The 20,208-nt window shown below is 46.0% G+C and overlaps 1 non-coding gene across 1 annotated transcript; it reads left to right on the forward strand.

Moving 5' to 3' along the window:
* Positions 1-765: 765 nt before the first annotated feature.
* trnar-ucg (transfer RNA arginine (anticodon UCG)) lies at positions 766-838 on the forward strand. The gene has a single exon. It is a non-coding gene; the product is annotated as a tRNA-Arg (tRNA).
* The last annotated feature ends 19,370 nt before the right edge of the window (positions 839-20,208 follow it).

Below are 20,208 nucleotides of genomic sequence, written 5' to 3' on the forward strand. Positions count from 1 at the left end.
AACTCGGGAAAGCAGCGGCGTGACATGGTTCTTTCGGTATAGCTGAGTGATTGCACTATAAACAGGAAATCCCGTTCCTTATTGCGGTGTCGAATCCTGCTGCCGGTGGCTGAAGGCACAGCAAGATGGAGTTTGTTTCGCATCTCTGTGTTTGGGATTCCAATCCCGGCGGGAAAACACTTCTTCCAGGTCAGAAGTGGCGTCAATCTCCAATGCACTCCCTGAACAGCTCGGATTCACCCGTGCACCCTGATGAAGGGCTTATGCCCGAAACGTCGAATTTCCTATTCCTTGGATGCTGCCTGACCTGCTGTGCTTTAACCAGCAACACAATTTCAGCTGTGATCTCCAGCATCTGCAGACCTCATTTTTCACCCGTGCATTGCCAGCTTTGTTCGAATTGGTGTGTTTCCTGATTCCTGACTAGAGTTTTCTCGCTGAATTTGGTCAAAGCTTTGACTGGAATAGACCATGATTCAATGTATGAAAGTACATTTCACTGGGGTGGAACCTGAACCCGCATAGTGACTGTGAATAAAACAATGGAAACTCTCAGCACAGGAATAAGAGACACTGAAGCAGACACATGAGGACAAATATCTTTTCTCTGTCAGTGAAAGGCGCTGCTTCACAAAGGGGAGACTTCGAGGTGAAGCAGTGACGGTGATAATTTCTGCTGATTATTCACCCGATGAAGGCCGTTTCTGACCGAAGTCCGTGTTTACATTACATACTGACAACCTGTCAGTGTCGCCCCCGCGATTGGGGCCAGTAGCGTAATGGATAACGCGTCTGACTTCGGATCAGAAGATTGTCGGTTCGAGTCCTACCTGGCTCGGGGCCGTGGCGCCCTTTATTGCGCTTGCTTCCTGTTGCATTGCCATTTCTGAGTTGTTTGGAGATGCTGGGATTGGATTCGTGCGTTTGTGAATTTGAAAGTTGCATTTCAGCCCGTTGCAGCTCATTCTCACACCGGTGTATGTCAGGTCCTGATTTGACACTATGTGAGCAGCTGCTGGGATGAGAACCGCGTGTTCCATAGCCCTTAATTCCTTCTGACATCAAGAATTTATCAATCTCTGCCTTGAAGACATTTAGCGTCCCAGCCTCCACTGCACTCTGTGACAATGAATTCCACAGGCCTACCACTCTCTGGATGAAGAAATGTCTCCGCATTTCTATTCTGAATTGACCCTCTCTAATTCTAAGGCTGCGTCCACAGGTCCTAGTCTCAGGACTACAAGGAGTCAGTCTCATGTTTGGATGGAAATGATATAAGGAAATGGAGTACTGGGCTAATGGTCGGATACTTGGTAGTGTGGATGAGCAGTGGGATCTTGGTGTCCATGTACACAGATCTCTGAAAATTGCCACCCAGGTAAATAGTGCTGTGAAGAGACATATGGTGTACTGGCTTTTATTGGTAGAGGAATTGAGTTCCGGAGTCCTGAGGTCATGTTGCAGTTGTATAAGACTCTGGTGCAGCCGCATCTGGAGTATTGTGTGCAGTTTTGGTCGCCATACTATAGGAAGGATGTGAAGGCACTGGAACGGGTGCAGAAGAGGTTTACCAGGATGTTGCCTGGTATGGTAGGAAGATCGTATTAGGAAAGATTGAGGCACTTGGGGGTGATTTCATTGGAGAAAAGAAGGTTTAGGGGTGACTTGATAGAGGTGTGCAAGATGATTAGGGGTTTAGATAGGGTTGACCATAAGAACCTTTTTCCACGTATGGAGTCAGATATTACGAGGGGGCATAGCTTGAAATTAATGGTGGTAACTATAGGACTGATGTTAGGAGTAGATTCTTTACACAGCGGGTTGTGAGTTCATGGAATGCCCTGCCAGTAACAGTGGTGGACTCTCCCTCTTTATGGGCATTTAAACGGGCATTGGATAAGCATATGGAGGATAGTGGGCTAGTGTAGGTTAGGTGGGCTTGGATCGGCGCAACACCGAGGGCCCAAGGGCCTGTACTGTGCTGTATGTTTCTATGGTCTATGTTCTATGTTCTATGAAACCTGAGGGCCAACTTTTATACACTAAGACCGATAAGCGTATAGGATGAGCTGCTAGTGGAAGTAACATTAACAATATTTAAAAGGTATTTGGACAAATACATGCACAGGAATTGTTCAGAAGGATAAAGGGACAAGTGCAGGGTAATAAGATTATCGTGGAAGGATAATTTGGTTGGCATGGATCAGTTTGAGCCAAAGCCCTGTCTCTGTGATGTGCAACTCTCACACTCTCGGACACAAATCAGATACCAGAAATGTTGGAGAATGCAAATTTTACTGAGTGGGGGAACTGAGGCTGATCAATATTAGTGAAGAAATGTTGCTTTGATAATTGCGGGGATGGACGGTGGATCAACCCACAGGGCCTGATAATCTACGTCCAAGCGTACTTCACAAAGTGTTTCCAGCAATAGATAATGCATTCACTGCCAGGATTGTCTGCATTCCGATACAGTCCCTGCAGACTGGAGAGCAGCTGATATCACTCGAATATTAAAAAATTGAGACATTGTCTTTGTTTTCTCTATAATCCTGTAATTTCCTGCGGTAGTACCGAATTCTACTGAGACTCTCTTCGGGCGGAGTGTGTCCCCATGATGCATGGTACAATAAACTGATTAATACTCAAGGTCTGCCTGCAGTGATTTTCTACAGCAGCGCGTGTGTTTAATTATGTAACTGCATATACATTTCTGTGTCTATTGCCATGTAAGCACATCATATTGCCATGAAACCACTTTGGGTGTCAGAGGTCACCGGCATGCTCTCGTCGTTGGAAGATGCTCACGTGTATTTCAGATAATGTGCTTTCATGCAATGCAGCTTTCCTGCTTGATGAAGAGATGGTATACTAGCCTTCATTGTGAGAGGTTGAGTCCAGGAGCAGGGATGTGTTGTCGGCTTGGTGAGGCCACACCTCCAATATCGTATGCCGTTTTGGTCTCCTTTTCTGAGGAATGTATTATCTATCCTGTCTAGTCCTGTTAAGATTTTATAAGTCTCTATGAGGTTCCTTCCTCATCCGTCTGAACTCGGGAGGAAACAATCCTAACGCAGTTAATCTCTCCTCATACGTCAGCCCCACCATCCCCTCAACCAGCCTGGTAACCCTTCACTGCACTCCCTCAAGAGCAAGACCATATTATTCTTCATCATTCTTGAAGCAGATCCTTTGCCTGACTGTAGAAAATCTCACCATGCAGAAAGTAAATTCACAAGTCACATGCATCCATTCCGCACTCATGCCCGGGCACACTTGTTTGATAATTTAGGGACTCTGCATTTGAGAGGACGCAGAATGTGCGAATTTGTAACGTCACCTCCAAATCTCAGCATAGCAACTGGGATACTCTCGTCCACATCTCAATTACACCCAACATGTCTTTCACTCCTCCCTCTTCATCTTCCAGGGCTGTATAATTCCTTGCAAGCGCATCTGTGCCTCTCGGTTGTCCAGACTGAAATAAAGAGTATTGTTGTGACAAGATCTGCTGTTGGAATTGCTGAGGGAACTCAGCAGGAGCGGCAGTGCCTGAGGGAGGAAACGGAATTCTCATAAAGTTCCGTAGAAATTCTGAAACGGAGTCTCTGATTCTCTCTCCACAGATGCGGCCAGACCGGATGATTTTTTGTTTTCCTGCAGTTTCTGCTTTTGCTTTTAGCTGAATGTCTATTCCATTGACCGGAATGATACACCCAGACACACCATGTACCGATATTTATATCTTTCAAAAACTGAGGCAATTGAATTCAAACAAATGCAGAACGATGCTCTTCCCTCAGCTCCACAGACAGACGAACACGGGAAAGCAGCGGCGTGACATGGTTCTTTCGGTATAGCTGAGTGATTGCACTTATAAACAGGCAATCCCGTTTCTTATTGCGGTGTCGAATCCTGCTGCCGGTGGCTGAAAGCACAGCAAGATGGAGTTTGTTTCGCATCTCTGTGTTTGGGATTCCAATCCCGGCGGGAAAACACTTCTTCCAGGTCAGAAGTGGCGTCAATCTCCCATGCACTCCCTGAACAGCTCGGATTCACCCGTGCACCCTGATGAAGGGCTTATGCCCGAAACGTCGAATTTCCTATTCCTTGGATGCTGCCTGACCTGCTGTGCTTTAACCAGCAACACATTTTCAGCTGTGATCTCCAGCATCTGCAGACCTCATTTTTCACCCGTGCATTGCCAGTTTTGTGCGAATTGGTGTGTTTCCAGATTCCTGACTAGAGTTTTCTCGCTGAATTTGGTCAAAGCTTTGACTGGAATAGACCATGATTCAATGTATGAAAGTACATTTCACTGGGGTGGAACCTAAACCCGCAAAGTGACTGTGAATAAAACAATGGAAACTCTCAGCACAGGAACAAGAGACACTGAAGCAGACACATGAGGACAAATATCTTTTCTCTGTCAGTGAAAGGCGCTGCTTCACAAAGGGGAGACTTCGAGGTGAAGCAGTGACGGTGATAATTTCTGCTGATTATTCACCCGATGAAGGCCGTTTCTGACCGAGGTCCGTGTTTACATTTACATAAAAGCAACCTGTCAGGGCAATGCTATGCTTCGGGCCAGTAGTGTAATGGATAACGCGTCTGACTTCGTGTCAGAAGGTTGTAGGTTTGTGTCCTACCTGGCTTTGTTCCGCATGTTTCCTGTTGCATTTCCGTTTCTTGCGTTTTGGATTTGCAAGTTGCATTTCAGCCCGTTGCAGCTCATTCTCACACCGGTGTATATCAGCTTCTGAGGAGCTGTGGGGATTTGATCAGTTCTCTGTCGAATTTGAAAACAGTATTTAGGTCCATTACAATCTGTTGTCAGACCGATGTATGGTAGGTCCTGATTTGTCACGATGCTGGGATGAGAACCGTGTGTTTTTGCAATTGGAAATTGCATTCCTGTCCATTGTAGCTCATTCTCAGACTGGTGTATGACAGCTCCTGTTATGTCAGGGTCTGTGCAGCTGCAGGGATTGGATCAGTACGTTTTTAAATTTAAAAGCTGCAATCGGGTCTGTTGACCGTTTTAAATTCCAGCTCACCGCAGCATCTCTCATTGTCTGTCCAACTGGCTTGAGTTACACCTAAAGCTGCCTTTTGCTGGAGAAGCAGGTATGCGAGGTCGGAGGGCAAAAGTGAAGCACAAGGGGCGGGTATAATGCTGAGAGTTTTGCCCCTCACAGGGTATGAGTCTGTGTGTCTCTCTCTGTGGGTGAAAATAAGGATGTGTTCGTCAAGGGTGGGCACAAAACAGTGTGATCATTTCAAACTTCAGTCCCATTGCTGTGTCATTTAAGATCACTGGGAGAATCTCTTTGACATGTTCACTGCAAACATCCGAACATACAATGTTATGGGTCAAGACCTGGAATCTGGGACTAGAAAAGCTGGATGTCTTTGAGCCGCACTGCACGATGGGCTGAATGGTCGTTTCTCATTCTGCAAAACTTCAAAGACAAATTGAAATTAATGGGCAGATAAAAAATAATCAGAAAGAAAAAGACAAAAGCGGTATCACTGAGAATAAATGCGAATGCTTCTCTCACCTTCTCATGTTACCTCCTGGTTCAGATTCGGTTCTCTCACCGCCGCGGCACTGGTTCTATTCCCGGTCAGGGAATGGGTGTTGTGTTCTGTAAACATATCGTGGTAACCGTATTCCTGACCAATTTTCCTCAAACCAGCAAGTTCATTGGATTTGTCCCAATCGTTAATAAGATTAACATAAAACAGAGAGCTGCAGATGCTGGAAATCCGACACCAAAAACAAGAATTGATGGAGAAACTCAGCAGGCCCAGCAACATGTGTGGAGAGAAGCAGGGTTAGTGTTTCAGAGAGACAGAACCAGGTTAGTTTTGCATTTCTATGTAATAGGGCCGAGAAAATGATCAGATTTATCTGTCAGAATGTTTATCAAAATCTCTCATTAGCTTACAACGTTACAAATTCAAAAGGACTCTATCGGCTGTAATGCTGTTTTATTGCCCGGAGCTGCTGAAAGATTGTGCTTAAATGATTATTTCTTTTTCGATTCGTTTGTGTCAGTTCACAGCCATGTCGAAAGGAGAATTGGTCCTTTCAGTGTTTATATCAACATGTGTCTCCATTTGTGTCTCTTTCTCTGTGTATCCACCTGACCCTCTTCCACATTCTCCGACTCTCTCTCTGTCCATATCCCTTATTCCCCATCTCTGTTCTTCAGAAAGTCTGACATTAGGAGACAGTTTGAGAGTGGAGCTGCTGAAAGGCTCTCTCCGCCCTGGCTGGACTGTGTAGAACTGGGCTCATATTCTCCAATTAATGTGTCCGTCCCTTCGTCCTGATTTCAGGAGACATTTCTTCCTCAATATATTATCACACTTACAAATTCAAAATACAATACCTAATCCAACAGGAAAAAAACACAATTACACTACAGCTATAGGTGCACAATAATGTATTTACTGTTGGTGTGAAATGAATGAACGGTGACAGCAGAGAATCAGGGGGGATCAGATCGTGTTGTCTGTGTCATTACCAGATCATTCCCCAGCAGGTCTGCAGTGTCTCCTGCCTCACCTCGTTATTTCCACCAAACTGGGAATAAAGAGGGGATGGGGATAAAAGAGCAGGAGACTCTCCTGCTCCTCGGTTGCTGACTGACCTTGCTGTGCTTTCCCAGCACCACACACTGAAGATACTGAAAGGCTGGAAGATAGACAGTCCAGGTTGGAGGAGAGCTGCTTCCCAGTAACATGTGTCTGTCTGCAGAGGGTGGGATCGGACTGTTGCCATATCTCCACCATGAATGCCTGAGGCTTTATTTTGTAAAAGTGAAATTGATAGAGGATAATTGTCATGTCGGGAGGGATTGGAGGAAGCTTGAATTCTCTAACAGCCAGCTTTAGGATCATGCAAGCTTCTACTGTCCAATTTGTCAGTGCACTTGGCTATTAGTTAAAAGATTGGCTGCTCATATTCCTCAGGGGCGAGGCTGTCACTGTCCTCACTTCAACTGCTCACTTTCCTGCACAGCTCCGGGTTTTTAATGGGGCCAGAAAAATGACCCCAAAACAGATCTCGTCTTCAGAGTTGCAGAGGGGTTTCTGTATTGTTTTTATAGCTAACGCAAATGACCGTGGATGTTGGGAATGTGAAACAATAACAGGAAATGCTGAGGAAACTCAGCAGGTGTGGCAGAAACTGTGGGAGAAAACGGAATTCTCACAAAGTTCTGGCGAAATTCTGAACCGGTGTCTCTGGTTCTCTCTGTGCAGATGCTGCCAGACCTGCGGAATGTTTCCTGCTATTTATGATTTGGTTTTTATCTGACTGTATATTCCATCTATCACGATGATACGTCCAGACACACCACGTATCGATATTTAAACCTTTCGAAAGTCAGGTCATTGAATTCAAACACATGCAACAATGATTCACTGTCTCTCAGCTCCACAGACAGAGAGACCCGGAAAGGCAACCGCGTGAGGTGGTACGATAGTCGTCTCTGAGTGATGACATCGATGAACTTGACATCCTGTGGCGTTTATATTTGGGGTGCCGAATCCTGCTGACTACAGCTAATGGCAGAGTATGAAGGAGGTTATTTCACATCTTTCTGTTTGGGATTCCGATCACGGCAGGAGAAATACCTATTTCAGGTCAGGAATGACGCCAATCTCCAATGCACACACTGAACAGCTCAGATTCACACGGGCATTGCAAACTGTGTTTGAACTCGTCTGTTTCTAAATCCCGGGCTCGAAATGGCAAGAGCTTTCTCACTGAATTTGGTTTTGGCCTCGACTGGAATAGACCATGATTCAATGTATGAAAGTACATTTCACTGGGGTGGAACCTAAACCCGCATAGTGACTGTGAATAAAACAATGGAAACTCTCAACACAGGAACAAGAGACACTGAAGCAGACACATGAGGACAAATATCTTTTCTCTGTCAGTGAAAGGCGCTGCTTCACAAAGGGGAGACTTCGAGGTGAAGCAGTGACGGTGATAATTTCTGCTGATTATTCACCCGATGAAGGCCGTTTCTGACCGAAGTCCGTGTTTACATTACATACTGACAACCTGTCAGCCGAACTTGTGCGATTGGGGCCAGTAGCGTAATGGATAACGTGTCTGACTTCGGATCAGAAGATTGTCGGTTTGAGTCCTACCTGGCTCGGGGCCGTGGCGCTCTTCATTGCGCTTGCTTCCTGTTGCATTGCCATTTCTGAGTTGTTTGGAGATGCTGGGATTGGATTCGTGCGTTTGTGAATTTGAAAGTTGCATTTCAGCCCGTTGCAGCTCATTCTCACACCGGTGTGTGTCAGGTCCTGATTTGACACTATGTGAGCAGCTGCTGGGATGAGAACCGCGTGTTCCGTAGCCCTTAATTCCTTCTGACATCAAGAATTTATCAATCTCTGCCTTGAAGACATTTAGCGTCCCGGCCTCCACTGCAATCTGTGACAATGAATTCCACAGGCCCACCACTCTCTGGATGAAGAAATGTCTCCGCATTTCTATTCTGAATTGACCCTCTCTAATTCTAAGGCTGCGTCCACAGGTCCTAGTCTCAGGACTACAAGAAGTCAGTCTCATGTTTGGATGGAAATGATATAAGGAAATGGAGTACTGGGCTAATGGTCGGATACCTGGTAGTGTGGATGAGCAGTGGGATCTTGGTGTCCAAGTAGACAGATCTCTGAAAATTGCCACCCAGGTAAATAGTGCTGTGAAGAGGCATATGGTGTACTGGCTTTTATTGGTAGAGGAATTGAGTTCCGGAGTCCTGAGGTCATGTTGCAGTTGTATAAGACTCTGGTGCAGCCGCATCTGGAGTATTGTGTGCAGTTTTGGTCGCCATACTATAGGAAGGATGTGAAGGCACTGGAACGTGTGCAGAAGAGGTTTACCAGGATGTTGCCTGGTATGGTAGGAAGATCGTATGAGGAATGATTGAGGCGCTTGGGGATGATTTCATTGGAGAAAAGAAGGTTTAGGGGTGACTTGATAGAGGTGTGCAAGATGATTAGGGGTTTAGATAGGGTTGACCATAAGAACCTTTTTCCACGTATGGAGTCAGATATTACGAGGGGGCATAGCTTTAAATTAATGGTGGTAACTATAGGACTGATGTTAGGAGTAGATTCTTTACTCAGCGAGTCATGAGTTCATGGAATGCCCTGCCAGTAGCAGTGGTGGACTCTCCCACTTTATGGGCATTTAAACGGGCATTGGATAAGCATATGGAGGATAGTGGGCTCGTGTAGGTTAGGTGGGCTTGGATCGGCGCAACACCGAGGGCCGAAGGGCCTGTACTGTGCTGTATTTTTCTATGTTATATGTTCTATGAAACCTGAGGGCCAACTTTTATACACTAAGACAGATAAGCATATAGAATGAGCTGCCAGTGGAAGTGGTTGAGGGAGAAACATTAACAATATTTAAAAGGTATTTGGACAAATACATGCACAGGAATTGTTCAGAAGGATAAAGGGCCAAGTGCAGGGAAATAAGATTATCGTGGAAGGATAATTTGGTTGGCATGGATCAGTTTGAGCCAAAGCCCTGTCTCTGTGATGTGCAACTCTCACACTCTCGGACACAAATCAGATACCAGAAATGTTGGAGAATGCAAATTTTACTGAGTGGGGGAACTGAGGCTGATCAATATTAGTGAAGAAATGTTGCCTTGATAATTGCGGGGATGGACGGTGGATCAACCCACAGGGCCTGATAATCTACATCCAAGCGTACTTCACAAAGTGGTTCCAGCAATAGATAATGCATTCACTGCCAGGATTGTCTACATTCCGATACAGTCCCTGCAGACTGGAGAGCAGCTGATATCACTCGAATATTAAAAAATGGAGACATTGTCTTTGTTATCTCTATAATCCTGTATTTTCCTGCGGTAGTACCGAGTTCTACTGAGACTCTCTTCAGGCGGAGTGTGTCCCCATGATGCATGATACAATAAACTGATTAATACTCAAGGTCTGCCTGCAGTGATTTTCTACAGCAGCGCGGGTGTTTAATTATGTGACTGCATATACATTTCTGTGTCTATTGCCATGTAAGCACATCATATTGCCATGAAACCACTTTGGGTGTCAGAGATCACCGGCATGCTCTCGTCGTTGGAAGATGCTCACGTGTATTTCAGATAATGTGCTTTCCATGCAATGCAGCTTTCCTGCTTGATGAAGCGATGGTATACTAGCCTTCATTGTGAGAGGTTGAGTGCAGGAGCAGGGATGTGTTGTCACCTTGGTGAGGCCACACCTCCAATATCGTATGCCGTTTTGGTCTCCTTTTCTGAGGAATGCATTATCTATCCTGTCTAGACCTGTTAAGATTTTATAAGTCTCTATGAGATTCCTTCCTCATCCGTCTGAACTCTGGAGGAAACAATCCTAACGCAGTTAATCTCTCCTCATACGTCAGCCCCACCATCCCCGGAACCAGCCTGGTAACCCTTCACTGCACTCCCTCAAGAGCAAGACCATATTATTCTTCATCATTCTTGAAGCAGATCCTTTGCCTGACTGTAGAAAATCTCAACATGCAGAAAGTAAATTCACAAGTCACATGCATCCATTCCGCACTCATGCCCGGGCACACTTGTTTGATAATTTAGGGACTCTGCATTTGAGAGGACGCAGAATGTGCGAATTTGTAACGTCACCTCCAAATCTCAGCCTAGCAACTGGGATACTCTCGTCCACATCCCAATTACACCCAACATGTCTTTCACTCCTCCCTCTTCATCTTCCAGGGCTGTATAATTCCTTGCAAGCACATCTGTGCACCTCGGTTGTCCAGACTGAAATAAAGAGTATTGTTGTGACAAGATCTGCTGTTGGAATTGCTGAGGGAACCCAGCAGGAGCGGCAGTGCCTGGGGGAGGAAACGGAATTCTCATAAAGTTCCGTAGAAATTCTGAAACGGAGTCTCTGATTCTCTCTCCACAGATGCGGCCAGACCGGATGATTTTTTTGTTATCCTGCAGTTTCTGCTTTTGCTTTTAGCTGAATGTCTATTCCATTGACCGGAATGATACACCCAGACACACCATGTACCGATATTTATATCTTTCAAAAACTGAGGCAATTGAATTCAAACAAATGCAGAACGATGCTCTTCCCTCAGCTCCACAGACAGAGGAACTCGGGAAAGCAGCGGCGTGACATGGTTCTATAGGTATAGCTGAGTGATTGCACTTATAAACAGGAAATCCCGTTCCTTATTGCGGTGTGGAATCCTGCTGCCGGTGGCTGAAGGCAGAGCAAGCGGGAGTTTGTTTCGCATCTCTGTGTTTGGGATTCCAATCCCGGCGGGAAAACACTTCTTCCAGGTCAGAAGTGGCGTCAATCTCCAATGCACTCCCTGAACAGCTCGGATTCACCCGTGCACCCTGATGAAGGGCTTATGCCCGAAACGTCGAATTTCCTATTCCTTGGATGCTGCCTGACCTGCTGTGCTTTAACCAGCAACACATTTTCAGCTGTGATCCCCAACATCTGCAGACCTCATTTTTCACCCGTGCATTGCCAGCTTTGTTCGAATTGGTGTGTTTCCAGATTCCTGACTAGAGTTTTCTCGCTGAATTTGGTCAAGGCATTGACTGGAATAGACCATGATTCAATGTATGAAAGTACATTTCACTGGGGTGGAACCTAAACCCGCATAGTGACTGTGAATAAAACAATGGAAACTCTCAGCACAGGAACAAGAGACACTGAAGCAGACACATGAGGACAAATATCTTTTCTCTGTCAGTGAAAGGCGCTGCTTCACAAAGGGGAGACTTCGAGGTGAAGCAGTGACGGTGATAATTACTGCTGATTATTCACCCGATGACTACCGTTTCTGACCGAAGTCTGTGTTTACATTACATACTGACAACCTGTCAGCCCTAGTCCGGCGATTGGGGCCAGTAGCGTAATGGATAACGCGTCTGACTTCGGATCAGAAGATTGTCGGTTCGAGTCGTACCTGGCTCGGGTCCGTGACGCTCTTTATTGCACATGCTTCCTGTTGCATTGCCATTTCTGACTTGTTTGGAGATGCTGGGATTGGATTCGTGCGTTTGTGAATTTGAAAGTTGCATTTCAGCCCCTTGCAGCTCATTCTCACACCGGTGTATGGCAGGTCCTGATTTGACACTATGTGAGCAGCTGCTGGGATGAGAACCGCGTGTTCCGTAGCCCTTAATTCCTTCTGACATCAAGAATTTATCAATCTCTGCCTTGAAGACATTTAGCGTCCCGGCCTCCACTGCACTCTGTGACAATGAATTCCACAGGCCCACCACTCTCTGGATGAAGAAATGTCTCCGCATTTCTATTCTGAATTGACCCTCTCTAATTCTAAGGCTGCGTCCACGGGTCCTAGTCTCAGGACTACAAGGAGTCAGTCTCATGTTTGGATGGAAATGATATAAGGAAATGGAGTACTGGGCTAATGGTCGGATACTTGGTAGTGTGGATGAGCAGTGGGATCTTGGTGTCCATGTAGACAGATCTCTGAAAATTGCCACCCAGGTAAATAGTGCTGTGAAGAGGCATATGGTGTACTGGCTTTTATTGGTAGAGGAATTGAGTTCCGGAGTCCTGAGGTCATGTTGCAGTTGTATAAGACTCTGGTGCAGCCGCATCTGGAGTATTGTGTGCAGTTTTGGTCGCCATACTATAGGAAGGATGTGAAGGCACTGGAACGGGTGCAGAAGAGGTTTACCAGGATGTTGCCTGGTATGGTAGGAAGATCGTATGAGGAAAGATTGAGGCACTTGGGGTGATTTCATTGGAGAAAAGAAGGTTTAGGGTGACTTGATAGAGGTGTGCAAGATGATTAGTGGTTTAGATAGGGTTGACCATAAGAACCTTTTTCCACGTATGGATTCAGATATTACGAGGGGGCATAGCTTTAAATTAATGGTGGTAACTATAGGACTGATGTTAGGAGTAGATTCTTTACTCAGCGAGTCATGAGTTCATGGAATGTCCTGCCAGAAACAGTGGTGGACTCTCCCTCTTTATGGCATTTAAACGGGCATTGGAAAGGCATATGGAGGATAGTGGGCTAGTGTAGGTTAGGTGGGCTTGGATCGGCGCAACACCGAGGGCCGAAGGGCCTGTACTGTGCTGTATTTTACTATGTTCTATGTTCTATGAAACCTGAGGGCCAACTTTTATACACTAAGACCGATAAGCATAAAGAATGTGCTGCCAGCGGAAGTGGTTGAGGGAGAAACATTAACAATATTTAAAAGGTATTTGGACAAATACATGCACAGGAATTGTTCAGAAGGATAAAGGGCCAAGTGCAGGGAAATAAGATTATCGTGGAAGGATAATTTGGTTGGCATGGATCAGTTTGAGCCAAAGCCCTGTCTCTGTGATGTGCAACTCTCACACTCTCGGACACAAATCAGATACCAGAAATGTTGGAGAATGCAAATTTTACTGAGTGGGGGAACTGAGGCTGATCAATATTAGTGAAGAAATGTTGCTTTGATAATTGCGGGGATGGATGGTGGATCAACCCACAGGGCCTGATAATCTACATCCAAGCGTACTTCACAAAGTGGTTCCAGCAATAGATAATGCATTCACTGCCAGGATTGTCTACATTCCGATACAGTCCCTGCAGACTGGAGAGCAGCTGATATCACTCGAATATTAAAAAATGGAGACATTGTCTTTGTTTTCTCTATATTCCTGAAATTTCCTGCGGTAGTACCGAGTTCTACTGAGACTCTCTTCGGGCGGAGTGTGTCCCCATGATGCATCGTACAATAAACTGATTAATACTCAAGGTCTGCCTGCAGTGATTTTCTACAGCAGCGCGGGTGTTTAATTATGTAACTGCATATACATTTCTGTGTCTATTGCCATGTAAGCACATCATATTGCCATGAAACCACTTTGGGTGTCAGAGGTCATCGGCATGCTCTCGTCGTTGGAAGATGCTCACGTGTATTTCAGATAATGTGCTTTCCATGCAATGCAGCTTTCCTGCTTGATGAAGAGATGGTATACTAGCCTTCATTGTGAGAGATTGAGTGCAGGAGCAGGGATGTGTTGTCGCCTTGGTGAGGCCACACCTCCAATATCGTATGCCGTTTTGGTCTCCTTTTCTGAGGAATGTATTATCTATCCTGTCTAGACCTGTTAAGATTTTATAAGTCTCTATGAGATTCCTTCCTCATCCGTCTGAACTCGGGAGGAAACAATCCTAACGCAGTTAATCTCTCCTCATACGTCAGCCCCACCATCCCCGGAACCAGCCTGGTAACCCTTGACTGCACTCCCTCAAGAGCAAGACCATATTATTCTTCATCATTCTTGAAGCAGATCCTTTGCCTGACTGTAGAAAATCTCAACATGCAGAAAGTAAATTCACAAGTCACATGCATCCATTCCGCACTCATGCCCAGGCACACTTGTTTGCTCATTTAGGGACTCTGCATTTGAGAGGACGCAGAATGTGCGAATTTGTAACGTCACCTCCAAATCTCAGCCTAGCAACTGGGATTCTCTCGTCCACATCCCAATTACACCCAACATGTCTTTCACTCCTCCCTCTTCATCTTCCAGGGCTGTATAATTCCTTGCAAGCGCATCTGTGCACCTCGGTTGTCCAGACTGAAATAAAGAGTATTGTTGTGACAAGATCTGCTGTTGGAATTGCTGAGGGAACTCAGCAGGAGCGGCAGTGCCTGAGGGAGGAAACGGAATTCTCATAAAGTTCCGTAGAAATTCTGAAACGGAGTCTCTGATTCTCTCTCCACAGATGCGGCCAGACCGGATGATTTTTTGTTTTCCTGCAGTTTCTGTTTTGGCTTTTAGCTGAATGTCTATTCCATTGACCGGAATGATACACCCAGACACACCATGTACCGATATTTATATCTTTCAAAAACTGAGGCAATTGAATTCAAACAAATGCAGAACGATGCTCTTCCCTCAGCTCCACAGACAGAGGAACTCGGGAAAGCAGCGGCGTGACATGGTTCTATAGGTATAGCTGAGTGACTGCACTTATAAACAGGCAATCCCGCTTCTTATTGCGGTGTCGAATCCTGCTGCCGGTGGCTGAAAGCAGAGCAAGAGGGAGTTTGTTTCGCATCTCTGTGTTTGGGATTCCAATCCCGGCGGGAAAACACTTCTTCCAGGTCAGAAGTGGCGTCAATCTCCCATGCACTCCCTGAACAGCTCGGATTCACCCGTGCACCCTGATGAAGGGCTTATCCCCGAAACGTCGAATTTCCTGTTCCTTGGATGCTGCCTGGCCTGCTGTGCTTTAACCAGCAACACATTTTCAGCTGTGATCTCCAGCATCTGCAGACCTCATTTTTCACCCGTGCATTGCCAGCTTTGTTCGAATTGGTGTGTTTCCAGATTCCTGACTAGAGTTTTCTCGCTGAATTTGGTCAAGGCATTGACTGGAATAGACCATGATTCAATGTATGAAAGTACATTTCACTGGGGTGGAACCTAAATCCGCAAAGTGACTGTGAATAAAACAATGGAAACTCTCAGCACAGGAACAAGAGACACTGAAGCAGACACATGAGGACAAATATCTTTTCTCTGTCAGTGAAAGGCGCTGCTTCACAAAGGGGAGACTTCGAGGTGAAGCAGTGACGGTGATAATTTCTGCTGATTATTCACCCGATGAAGGCCGTTTCTGACCGAAGTCCGTGTTTACATTACATACTGACAACCTGTCAGTGTCGCCCCCGCGATTGGGGCCAGTAGCGTAATGGATGACGTGTCTGACTTCGGATCAGAAAATTGTAGGTTCGAGTCCTACCTGGCTCGGGGCCGTGGCGCTCATTGTTGAGCATGCTTCTTGTTGCATTGCCATTTCTGAGTTGTTTGGAGATGCTGGGATTGGATTCGTGCGTTTGTGAATTTGAAAGTTGCATTGCAGCTCATTCTCAGACCGGTGAATGTCAGCTTCTGAGGAGCTGTGTGGTTCTGATCAGTGCTCTGTCGAATTTGAAATAGGGCCGAGAAAATGATCTGATTTATCTGTCAGAATGTTTATCAAAATCTCTCATTAGCTTGCAGCGTTACAAATTCAAAAGGACTCCATCGGCTGTAATGCTGTTTCTATTACCCTCAGCTCCTGAAAGATTGTGCTCGAATGACTTTTTTTTTTGTCGTTTCGTTTGTGTCAGTTCACAGCCATGTCGAAAGGAGAATTGGTCCTTTCAGTGTTTACATCAACATGTGTCTCCATTTGTATCTCTTTCTCTGTGTATCCACCTGACCCTCTTCCACATTCTTCGACTCTCTGTCTGTCCATATCCCTCATTCCCCATCTCTGTTCTTCACAAAGCCTGACATTAGGAGACAGTTTGAGAGTGGAGCTGCTGAAAGGCTCTCTCCACCCTGGCTGGACTGTGTAGAACTGGGCTCACATTCTCCAATTAATGTGTCTGTCCCTTCGACCTGAGATCATGAGACATTTCTTCCTCAATATATTATCACACTTACAAATTCAAAATACAATACCTAATCCAACAGGACAAAAACACAATTATAATACAACTACAGGAGCACAATAATGTATTTACTGTCGGTGTGAAATGAATGAACGGCGACAGCAGAGAATCAGGGCGATCAGATCGTGTTGTTTGTGTCGTTACCAGATCATTCCCCAGCAGGTCTGCAGTGTCTCCTGCCTCACCTCGTTATTTCCACCAAACTGGGAAAGAAGCGTGGCTGGGGGTGGGCTGGAGTAACAGAGGAGCGGAAGCAGAAATGTTTGTGAAATAATTGAAATAAACTCCAGGTTCAATTAATAGTTAAAGAGAAATAAAAACTCACTCGTGGACTTAAACCAGGAATCATCAGCCGGATCACCGACTCAAACAGCATGCTGAATTGTTTGGTCGGAGATCATACACTTGCAACAAGTTGTCACAGTCACACATCAATACAATCAGCGATCACCGTTCAGATTTGAACGGAATAACCCCCATCTACTTTGCAAGTGCATTAACCAACTAAACCACATCACCAGGACATGAGCAGCTTCACTTACCGATATGTGCAGTCCGGTAACCACCTGGTCACTAACTCCGAAATGTGTTTTCGGTATCACTGTTGCTCAGTGAGAATTGCAATCAACCTAAACTTTTGCCAAAACAGTTCACAGCCGAACATTCTTCACTGGAAATGGACAGAAATAAAACACAATCTCCTTTTGCCTTGGCTTCAACATGATTCTTTCCATCCCTCTGAACTGACAGGGTAAAGAGGATGTGTTCAACCTCTTGGCGTCCCTTCATCATATTAATGCACACTCTCAGGGAACCTCACACCAATAGGAACAGGGTCATTGAGGTGAATTGGCCAGCTGTGGTGTTTGAGTCAGTGTAAACAGTGAAGGATGACCCGTGAACACCGACACTGACACCATCAGCTCCACCTCACATCCTGCCCCATGCCTCCCACTCATCTTTGCTGTTGTCATAAACCTGGTCCCTTTTTTTTCCAAACGTTGTTCCTTCTCTCAGGCATATTCTGTCCTTGATTATTTTTCAGATGGATAATAAAGCAGGCCAGGCTTACGATGAGACCGGTTTGGTACAGAGATGAAAAGGGTATGGAGAAGCCTTTTATTTAGATATAAACAGATGAGACTTCAGGCCAAAGTGGTCATCTTTTAGAAGTCACGTAAAAACAATGACTGCAGATGCTGGAAACCAGGTTCTGGATCAGTGGTGCTGGAAGAGCACAGCAGTTCAGGCAGCATCCAAAGTGCAGAGAAATCGACGTTTCAGGCAAAAGCCCTTCATCAGGAATAAAGGCAGAGAGCCTGAAGGGTGGAGAGATAAGCTAGAGGAGGGTGGGGGTGGGGAGAGAGTAGCATAGAGTGCAATGGGTGAGTGGGGGAGGGGATGGAGGTGATAGGTCAGGGAGGAGAGGGTGGAGTGGATAGGTGGAAAAGGAGCTAGGCAGGTAGGGCAAGTCCGGACAAGTCATGGGGAGAGTGCTGAGCTGGAAGTTTGGAACTAGGGTGAGGTGGGGGAAGGGGAAATGAGGAAACAGGTGAAGTCCACATTGATGCCCTGGGGTTGAAGTGTTCCGAGGCGGAAGATGAGGCGTTCTTCCTCCAGGCGTCTGGTGGTGAGGGAGCGGTGGTGAAGGAGGCCCAGGACCTCCATGTCCTCGGCAGAGTGGGAGGGGGAGGTGAAATGTTGGGCCACGGGGCGGTGTGGTTGATTGGTGGCCTGTGCAATGAAAGGAGAGTGGTCAGCTCCCTAGCTGAGCAGTTCAGTTCAGTCCAGAACTGGTTGGAAGTTTAACAGTGAGCTGTGTGGAAACTCCCTGTTCTGCGCTTCTCACCTCAACCTGGAAGCATTTGACCTGTTTTTGTCCTCTGTTTTAAAAGGGGGGTTGCTTATTGGGACTGTTGTGTATATTCGGAACAGCAAGCTTAGGTCAAGTTTGGATAGACTGAGTTCTGTAGGGATTCCTAATTCTGTCGCTCGTGTTTCATGGTGTAATTTTGTGAATGATTTTATTCTCTGATTTAAACCTGGTAGTCAACTTCGCTAACTGAATCTGGGTAATTGTAACTGTACACTTACCGATACAAATTCGAAAGCTATGGGCTGGGCTGCCTGCTCACGAATGTTTTGAGCGGTCTGTCCTAGTCCATAACACAGTTCACTTTTATTTCACTTCCCTGCTCCACGTTTCAACTTAAACCCGGCTGTTTGCAGATGTCCGAATAGACCCTATCACTGTTAGAAACGCATTCCTGGGATATCGCTGTCACTCAGTGGGATAGGACTCACTGCCCATCCCTAATTACTCCAGAGATGCAGGGAATACCTTAATGTCCCGGACACTTGAATCCCTCAGCGCGGTTGTACAGCCATGATACCGCTGGGAAGGGAGGTCCAGGATTTAGACCCAGCGACACTGAAGGGACAGCGGTACATTTCCAACTCAGAACGGTGAGGTGATTGGAGGGGGATTTCCGGTGGTCGGTTCCCCGTGTATCTGCTGCCAGTGTCCTTCGAGATGGATGCAAACAATCACTGGGCTGGTTCTGGCAGAAACCACGTGTGTCTTCTGTGTGCAACGAGGAACGGATTCTCATTCAGGCAATTCACACCAAGACAAATAAATCTTCATTCCCTGACTGGGAATCGTATCCAAGACTGGGCGATACAAATTCGGACTCTTCAGCAGGGACTCCCTCCCGTGCTGCTGATTGTAACCTTTGTGACCTGACTGACACACAGTCTTTTTGTTTAGATTAGATTCTCTACCGTGTGGATTATCTCTGCTGGTTGTTCTCCTTGTGAATGCTTTCTGTCCCTCGTGTCCATGTTCACATTCCATATTGACAAGCTAAGCTCCTAAGACAGTAGTGGGTTAGTGGCGTGATGGATTACGCGTCTGATTTCGGATCAGTAGGTTATAGGGTCGAGTCCAATTTAGCTCGGGTTCAAGCCGGACAAATTTGAGGAGATGCATTTTGGAAGATCCAATTCAAGAGCAAACTATACAGTAAGTGGAAAAGTCCTGGGGAAAATAGATGTACAGAGAGACCTGGGTGTTCAGGTCCATTGTTCCCTGAAGGTGGCGACACAGGTCAATAGAGAGGTCAAGAAGGCATACGGCCTTCATCGGACGGGGTATTGAGTACAAGAGTTGGCAGGTCATGTTACAGTTGTATGAGACTTTAGTTCGGCCAGATTTGGAATACTGCGTACAGTTCAGGTCGCCACATTACCAAAAGGATGTGGATGTTTTGGAGTGGGTGCGGAGGAGGTTGTCCAGTACATTGCCTGGTATGGAGGGTGCTAGCTATGAGGAAAGGTTGAGTAGGTTGGGATTATTTTCATTGGAAAGAAGGAGGTTGTGGGGGTGGGTGGAGCTGATTGAGGCCAACAAAACCATGAGAGGTATAGACAGGGTGGATAGCAAGAAACTTTTTCCCATAGTGGGGAACTCAATTACTCGGGGTCACGAGTTCAAAGTGACAGGGGAAATGGTTGGGGGAGAAATGTGTGGAAGGTTCTATGTGCAGAGGGTGGTGGGCATGTTGCCAGATCATGTTGCTAGCGGAGGTAGTCGGGGTGGGAACAATAGCATAAAACAAGATGTATCTAGACAGATACATGGATGGACAGGGAGCAAAGGGATACAGACCCTTAGAAAATAGGCAGCAGG

This window comes from Hemiscyllium ocellatum, assembly GCF_020745735.1.
Source record: "Hemiscyllium ocellatum isolate sHemOce1 chromosome X unlocalized genomic scaffold, sHemOce1.pat.X.cur. SUPER_X_unloc_2, whole genome shotgun sequence".
In the NCBI taxonomy this organism is placed as follows: Eukaryota; Metazoa; Chordata; class Chondrichthyes; order Orectolobiformes; family Hemiscylliidae; genus Hemiscyllium; species Hemiscyllium ocellatum.